Genomic DNA, 7704 nt, shown 5'->3' with positions numbered 1-7704 from the left:
AGACGTGAAAACAATATAGTTAGCAAATTCTTGGGAAGTTTGATTATCCAGGATAATGGAGAAATGGTGAAACATTCAGGCAGATATGGAACCAAGGAAGTGATTGTTTGTTGTTGATGTTGTTTTAGGATAGAGTTGGAGGAGAGCCTAGGTGGCTCAGTCCGTTAAGGGTCCCACTCTTGGTTTTGGTTCAGGTCATGATCTCATGGGTTGTGAGATGGAGTCCTGCATCGGGCTCCACACTCAGTGGGGAGTCTGCTTGAGGATTCTCTCCCTCTGCCCTTCCCCTCAACTCTCCTCTTCTCAAATAAATAAATAAATCATCTTAAAATAAAAAGATAGAGTTGGAAAATTAGAATATGGTTACAGAAATGATCCAATAGAAAAATGGAAAAAGTTGATACAAGGAGAGAGGATAATCAAAGTGACGTGTTTTAAAAGGTCAAAGAGCCGGAGTCCAGAGGACAAGAGGAGGAGCTAGAATTGGCTACGGTAAATAAAGTGCCCTCCATACATCATGACAGAGGGGAAAGTGAAGAGAGCTACAGATGAGGATGGTCTTTGTTAAGTTTGCATTCAGAATTTTAGAGTTATCGTGCTCCCTTCTGCAGCAGACATACTAAAATTGAAACTATACAGAGAGATTAGCATGGCCCCTGCGCAAGGATGACAGGCAGAATTTTAGAGTTATCATCTAAAGGCTTTATTTCACTTAAGTAGAAGGCAAGGTCTATGGCTTAGGGAGGATAAAAGAGTGAGGAGTTGTGGAAGGTTTGAGGAGAACATATTAAATTATTCTGGGAAACAAGGGGATTTCTGAGTCATAGTAGGTGCAAGCTGATGCTTTAGGTCATCAAATTAAGGAGTTTTCATTTCAATTAGATATTCTCTGGTGAGCTGCTCAGACATAGGTGCAGAGAAGATAGAGAGCTGAGGTTTTGCTACACCCATGTGAGGAATGTAAGGGGTAGAGATGCAGAGAGTACCTGAGGGAGCGATTATGATGATGGACCATGGATATTGAATGATGTGCATAAATGCAGAATAGGAAGAAATTCAACAAAGCATTTAAAAGGGATATTTCTAAGTAGGGAGAATACAGGTAATTTTCATGTTCATGAGTCTTTATTCTCTAATTTTTTTTACATTAAGCATATGTTAGTTTTAAGCACAGTTATAAAAAATAACTGAAGTGATATGGAAGCAGTTAGGTCCTGAGTTTAAGAGCAATCTTCTTGGGGCGCCTGGGTGGCTCAGTGGGTTAAAGCCTCTGCCTTCAGCTCTGGTCATGATCCTGGGGTCTTGGGATCAAGCCCGGCATTGGGCTCTCTGCTCAGCAGGGAGCCTGCCTCCCCCTTTCTCTCTGCTTGTATCTCTGCCTACTTATGATCTCTGTCTGCCAAATAAATCAATAAAATCTTTAAAAAAAAAAAAAAGAAGAGCAATCCTCTTAAAATAAACAAGTTGAGCACCCATTATAATCTATTGTAATGGGTTGAAGTATATAAAATAATAATTAAATATGTTATAAAATCTTTAATATATTTACTTATTTATATATATGTGTATATATATATACATATATATATATATATAACATTTTTAAGTTCCTAATGATATTTTGCAAAGTAAAAACCTTATTGGTCACATTTGAAGCTGTTGAGCTCATCATTCTGAATTAGATAAAGGTACAGAATCAAGCATTTACCTTGCTTTTCCCTTATAAACTGTGTTTATAATTTAATAAATAATTAAATTAATTATACTTTAAATAATTAAACCTAAATTTAATCATGTTTTTAGACTTTGCTACCAGTAAGAAATATGGGACAATCAAAGTTTGTATCACTCAAAGTCTATAAAGGACCTTGTTTGCATCCTGACTGAACAAACAGAACTACTAAAAAAAAAATGTTTGAGACAATCAAATTTGAACATGGCCTAGAATAATATTTCAAATAATAATTTTGTTAGGTTCTATTGTTTTAAAACCCTTATCTGTTAGAAATTAATACTGAAATATTTACAAATAAAATTAATGTGGCCCAGGAGTGCAGACCAATTAAACACCATCGGCAAAATAAGGATATTTATGAGGGCTGGTTGACAGTACTATCAATGTTCATTGTACTATTCTCTCAAATCCTGGGTATGTTTGAGATTTCATAATAAAATGTTTAAAACAAAGTTGAAATAAAAAAGATAATGTGCCATTAAACCAAAGGGAGTGTTAAGACCTGAGGCTTCTAGAGCCCTTTGAGAACCTGAAATCACCTGCAATTTCATATTACACAAGAATGATCCAGATATCAATGAGTACCATTATTCTGTTGAGCTGACATTTGCCTGTTTGCAGTGTCTTCATAAGAGTGTATAATAACTGAAGCCATCCAGCAACCTGTGAAGAGCTTCTTGTCTTTACCATTTGGCAGAGAAAGAAACAAGTTACGGACTCACGAAAGCATCCACCCACCCCAGTCTTTAAGCAGGTGAATGACCGTGAAGATGGGATTAAAATTCACAGCCAATTATCTCATAGACAGCAATTTAGCTGACTCAGATTCTTGGGAGACAGAACAGAACAAGGAAACATAAGTCGTAGCTGTGTGCAGTCAAATGTGCAAATATTTATATAACTTACTCTGCCACTGTACAGAGTTTTAATATGTAGTCTGAGAGCCTAAAATGCACATACCGATATTGTATGAGTCTGAGATGTGACAATTAAGCTGCCCCTCTGGGGTGCTGAAGCCATCTAGGAGATTCATTCCAGTGAAATCCAAACAGGAGATGCATCCAGCTATCAGGAACACATCGTGTTTTCTTTTTCTCCCCTCCCCTCTCACTTAGACCTTTGGAACCTGGGCTCATTCCAGAACCTCTATAGCTATCTCACCATGAACTCTACCTGCAAGCTTTTCTGTATCCAGGTCCTGCCCTGGTCAAACCTACCCTACACTAGCGGTCCCACCACCGCCACCACTACCAATAGGCATGAGCATGGCACACACACACACACACACACACACACACACACACACACATACACACAGAGGAATTCCTATTTCATGCACAGAGCACAGTAGCTGTAGATCTCAAAACCCACTGTCCTGAGACAGGCAGCACCAGCCTCACCTGGGAACTTGTTAGATCTGTACATTCTTGGGCCCTGCTCCAGACCTATGGAATCAGATACTCTGGAGTCGTTCTAGCACCCCAAGTTTTTAATAAGTTCTTCAGGTGATCCTGTGTATGTAAAGTATGGGAAAAGTAGAGGAGAGTCATGGCCACAAAGGAAGGGTGAACTGGGGGGGGGGGGGGGTGCGTGGCGGGGAGAGGGAATCCTGCAGCTCCTCCTCTAAGTCTTAAGAAAAAAAACCTAGGGCTCGGTGAGTATAAGGCATTCTTATTCTACACAGGCAGAAAGGGGAGTAATTAAGAAATCAAAAGATACATAGTCAATGTGAATTAATTATGGAAAAGATGGGAGGGGTGGATTAGGCCAGATAATGTAAATCAAATGTTAACAAAGTAAGTGTTAAATAACTATCATGGTTCCAACACATCTTCCAAATGGAGGTTAATTTAAAATTGGTTTGCATTGAAACAATTTGTCAACAACTGTTAAAGGAACACTTTTGATGTCCATTTCTTCAAAATCCACCAACTATAGCTACCCAGAGAGTGTTTGGGGAATTCTCTGAAGGACTTACAATTTTAAAACCATATTGTGAGCCATGTGTGTAAGTTATAGTGTAGTAAACTCTAGTAAATTCCTAGAAAATTAAAAAACACACCAGAACTTCAAGAGGAGTCACTCCTCTGTCTCTCTCTGTCTAGAATATAAAAGAAAAATCTATTTTTTTAGAGGAACAAATGTAAGGGAAGCAAAATTCAAAGACTGTATATTTCTCCTCTGCATCTCAATTCAAATAAAATAAAGTAAATTGCCCCTAAATTTATTTACTTCATGTTGAGCTTTATATTTGCTAGGTCCTGTAGAGAAACAGACCCATGGGATCCACTTCTTTGGACAATCTCCCGGGAAAGAATGTCTGCAATGAAGATTCTAAAGTGCGAATATGTTGGTAATGTTTCTAATTCCCCAGAATGCGTATGATTTCTCCTAATTAAAATGCCCAGGGATTTTCTTTTACTTTGATTTTTATTAGGTTATAAAACTGGTGGGATAATTATTCATGTTAAGAAGAATTATTTTCACATTTTAAGCTATCACCATATTTCAAACTCTTTTCATTTTATCTTAATTATGGTGAGACTGTATTTATCAATGTAGAATAAAGTCACCCAGATGACAATATTTCAAATACTCCCTGCATTCTTTTTAATTAATAAACCCAGAAGCCATCTTTTCGCAGAAATAACTGCTTTAAGCTTCAAAAAAAGTTTTCAGCTTAAGAGTAACAAAGTTCAACATTTTAAAGTGGGCTGTTCTATTACAATTTTCTGTGGTGGCTGGAAAAAATCAGAAAATGGAATCAGGAGGAAATTCAAAATGTCCTACAGGGAAGATTTCCCCCCACCACCCCTTAAACTTTTACAGAATACAAAATACATATATATTTTTTCCTCTCTGCTATGTTTTATCATTTTAATGAAGGCATTATTATTTTGATTATCTAAGTAGCTAGAATTGAATTTACTGCTTGGAAATAAATGAAGACCAACCAGAGAACAAGCAAAGGCTATTATTTCAGAGTTAAGATAAGAAGTGGGTCAGCCATGGTCACTTGCATTTTGGCAAAGACTCAAAAGCAGGCAGAGGAGTGGGAATGCTTTAGAGTAGAAGAAGGGAAGGCTCCGGTATGCCCTGATGGGAGGGTATGGGCACATGGAAGCTGGAGGATGGGAACTACTAGCAAAATATCCTCTGTGATTGACAAAGGGTGCTTATTTGACTTTCTCCACTTCATCCTCAGTTGGAGGCAGGAATAAAAGTTCAGGAAACTGTCAGTTGTTAATCCAGTCCTGGCCAATTTGGGGCCAATTTTTACAGAGGCCCTTGTTCAGGTTCCTAGATCATTCGAGATAGTGGTCTGACTTACAGCAGTTTGGCTTCCTGCGCTATTGATTGTGGATAAAGGGGATTGGTTTAATAGGAAGGTGGCTGCAGGTTGTGGGTCAGAGTCCTATTTTTATATATGGTTTTGCCATTGCCTTTTTGTATATTTAGTCTCTCATTCCCAAGTCAGAAATAATTTAATGTGTCGTTGAAATATTGGTGTAATGCAGATCCAGAGTGGGACACCTTCCTCTGTGGAAATTTGGGTCCAGCAGGTAGAGGTGGCCTTGTATAATTCCACTTGTATGAGGACTGGTCTAAGTGGAGACAAGCTGGGAGGACACTTTAAGAGACAAATTAGAGCTAACAGCCCCCGGTCAGAGACCAGACCCCAAAGAAAAGTTTAAGAAGAGTCTGGCACAAGCAGATGCTTTTCAGGAAGCCGGGGTAACATAAATTAGCAAAGCCATCAAGCTCTAAGAAATGAGACAAGAAGGGAAACTGGGAATGGAAAGTGTGTGCCTAGCCTAAAGAGTCTGAAACAGATTTCAAAACCACTCTGCATATTGAACAAAGCTAATGTGCTGGCAACGAGGCCCAGGAGCCTGCCTGTCTGGGACCCCTGCCCAAGCTGATATTCAACCAGTATGCACTGGTTTGGCCATACTGATTTTTCAGGGCCCAATTCCATCATGGTGGCCAAGCCAACTGGTCATTAAATATGTATGTTGAATATTATCCCACTCGGAAGTAAGGAAGTGGGGGTTTTCCCTCAACTGTTGGTTGCCAAGAACAAATAATTTGGGATGTAGTTTTGTAGGTATGCTGCTTTCTTCCAGTCTGGGTGCTAGGTAACTTGTATCAAGCTCTGAGTTGGGAAGGCATAGGAATCTGAAAGAAGGAACCAAAAAAAAGTACCCCTGGTTGAGAAGTGGATACTCTTCCCTTGATTGGTGAGAGCCACAAGGAAGCTGTGAATCTTGAAATCACACATTTATGTCACCTGGGCAAACTGGAGGCAAATCACTGGGTCCTATAGACACGCCAGGAATTATGTCAACACGGCCGTTGAAGCCATGCCTGGAGCTGCAGGAATCAAAGTCCCACCGAGCAGAAGACAGAGGGGACAAAAAAGAATATTAACTCTGGTAGCTTGAGCAAGAGAACTGCCAACCCCACTGACAATGTGAGAGTTACCCCCATGACTCAGCCAAGAGGTCATGGGGATGGAGATTCCAGGTGCATTTCTGGGAGTTGCTCAGAGCCCAAGGCAGCCCTTACTATTTCATATGTTAATTTGCCACCTTTCCTAGGTAACATCTACTTCAAACTAAAAGAAGGTGTGGAGAGCACATCTAATGTACCTTTTTACCACTTGAATTTTTCAGAATAGCTAAGCCTACTTCCGTGATGGTAAGTTAAGATGGTATTTGAGAAAAAAAAATTTTTTTAATTCACAGTTCCATACCACAAATTTGGTGACCTATTTACTAAAATGACCAAATAATATAGAGGAATTTTTAAAATGTCTTTTTTTTTCTGGTCAAATTTAGAAATCCTATACATCTATAGTTTCTGAAAATTAAAGTTTGCTGAGAGTAAATGTGACATGAATTTTTTTCTAGTTATTTCTCTTTGATGAATGTGCTTCTTAAACCAAGATATCTGCTCATTCAGGAAAAGGGGGATTCCTCCTCTCATTTTTTGCATTTTTAATTTCCCATCTTAATTCTGAAGAATATCTGCCTGGGGACAGGGTTGCAGCTATAATATAAACCAAGTCCACCCTTAAATCCATAGGCCCTTGCCCAACTGGACTGTCTTTACATGAGACACTGTTCTTGGCAGTGTCCTCAGGCATGTTTACAGACGTTTCTAAACTTTCGTCTCAGAGCCTTCCAGCTTAACTCTTCAGAGTATGGGAAGAGTAGATGGTATGGATCTCTTGTTCCACATGCAATGGGATATTGATAGTATTATTTCTGTTGTCTCAAAACTGGTTACCAAGACCCAGGGCTGAAGACAAAGACAGATCAAGAACTCACAATCTAAAGAGAGCTGCCAACAGCTGGAGGCTATGAACCCCTCCAGAAGGTTTTAATCAGCTGGATCTACAGGTCCAGCTGCTCCCTGGAGCAGGAAGCTCCTACTCTCTCAACCATCTGCTCCCAACACTACTGATCTCATCCCCAGACCCATCTCATTCCCCCACCCCAAACAAACAGAAGATTGAGGAGAGCAGAGGAAAGAGGGATTGCTAGTTGTAAGTCATCCGTGGAGAGTAGAGAGTTCCGATATTTTCCATGAAGACAGGGGAGCACTCACAGACATTGGGGGTATCAGAAACAAGTCGAAATGGTCATCTTGATCCACAGGGTTGCATTGGCTTATGAAACAGACATTGCTGATCTGCCTACTCCCTGAACCTGTCTGAGCCAGAGTATCCTTTTCTATCTCTGCTCCCCAGGAAAGGAGAAAGGTACCAACAGAGGGAGAGGGGAAGGAGTGAAAAAGCAGATCAAGCCTTCTCCCTAGTCTGAGTCACTTTGGAGAAGCATGGCCTGTGCTGGAAGGAGGGGAGGAGAATGGATGACATCAGACTGGATCTGAAATGGGTATTTTAAAATTGACTGGTCTTTTTTAAATAGTCAGAAGTAAATAAGAATTTATAGAACTCTGTG

The 7704-nt window shown here is 39.7% G+C and overlaps 1 pseudogene; it reads left to right on the top strand.

Moving 5' to 3' along the window:
* The first annotated feature begins 595 nt into the window (after positions 1 to 595).
* Positions 596 to 709, top strand: LOC123941068 (annotated as a pseudogene).
* The last annotated feature ends 6995 nt before the right edge of the window (positions 710 to 7704 follow it).

Source organism: Meles meles, chromosome 4, assembly GCF_922984935.1.
Source record: "Meles meles chromosome 4, mMelMel3.1 paternal haplotype, whole genome shotgun sequence".
In the NCBI taxonomy this organism is placed as follows: Eukaryota; Metazoa; Chordata; class Mammalia; order Carnivora; family Mustelidae; genus Meles; species Meles meles.
The sequence above is the reverse complement of the archived record's forward strand: the minus strand, read 5'-3'. Positions and strand labels throughout refer to the sequence as shown.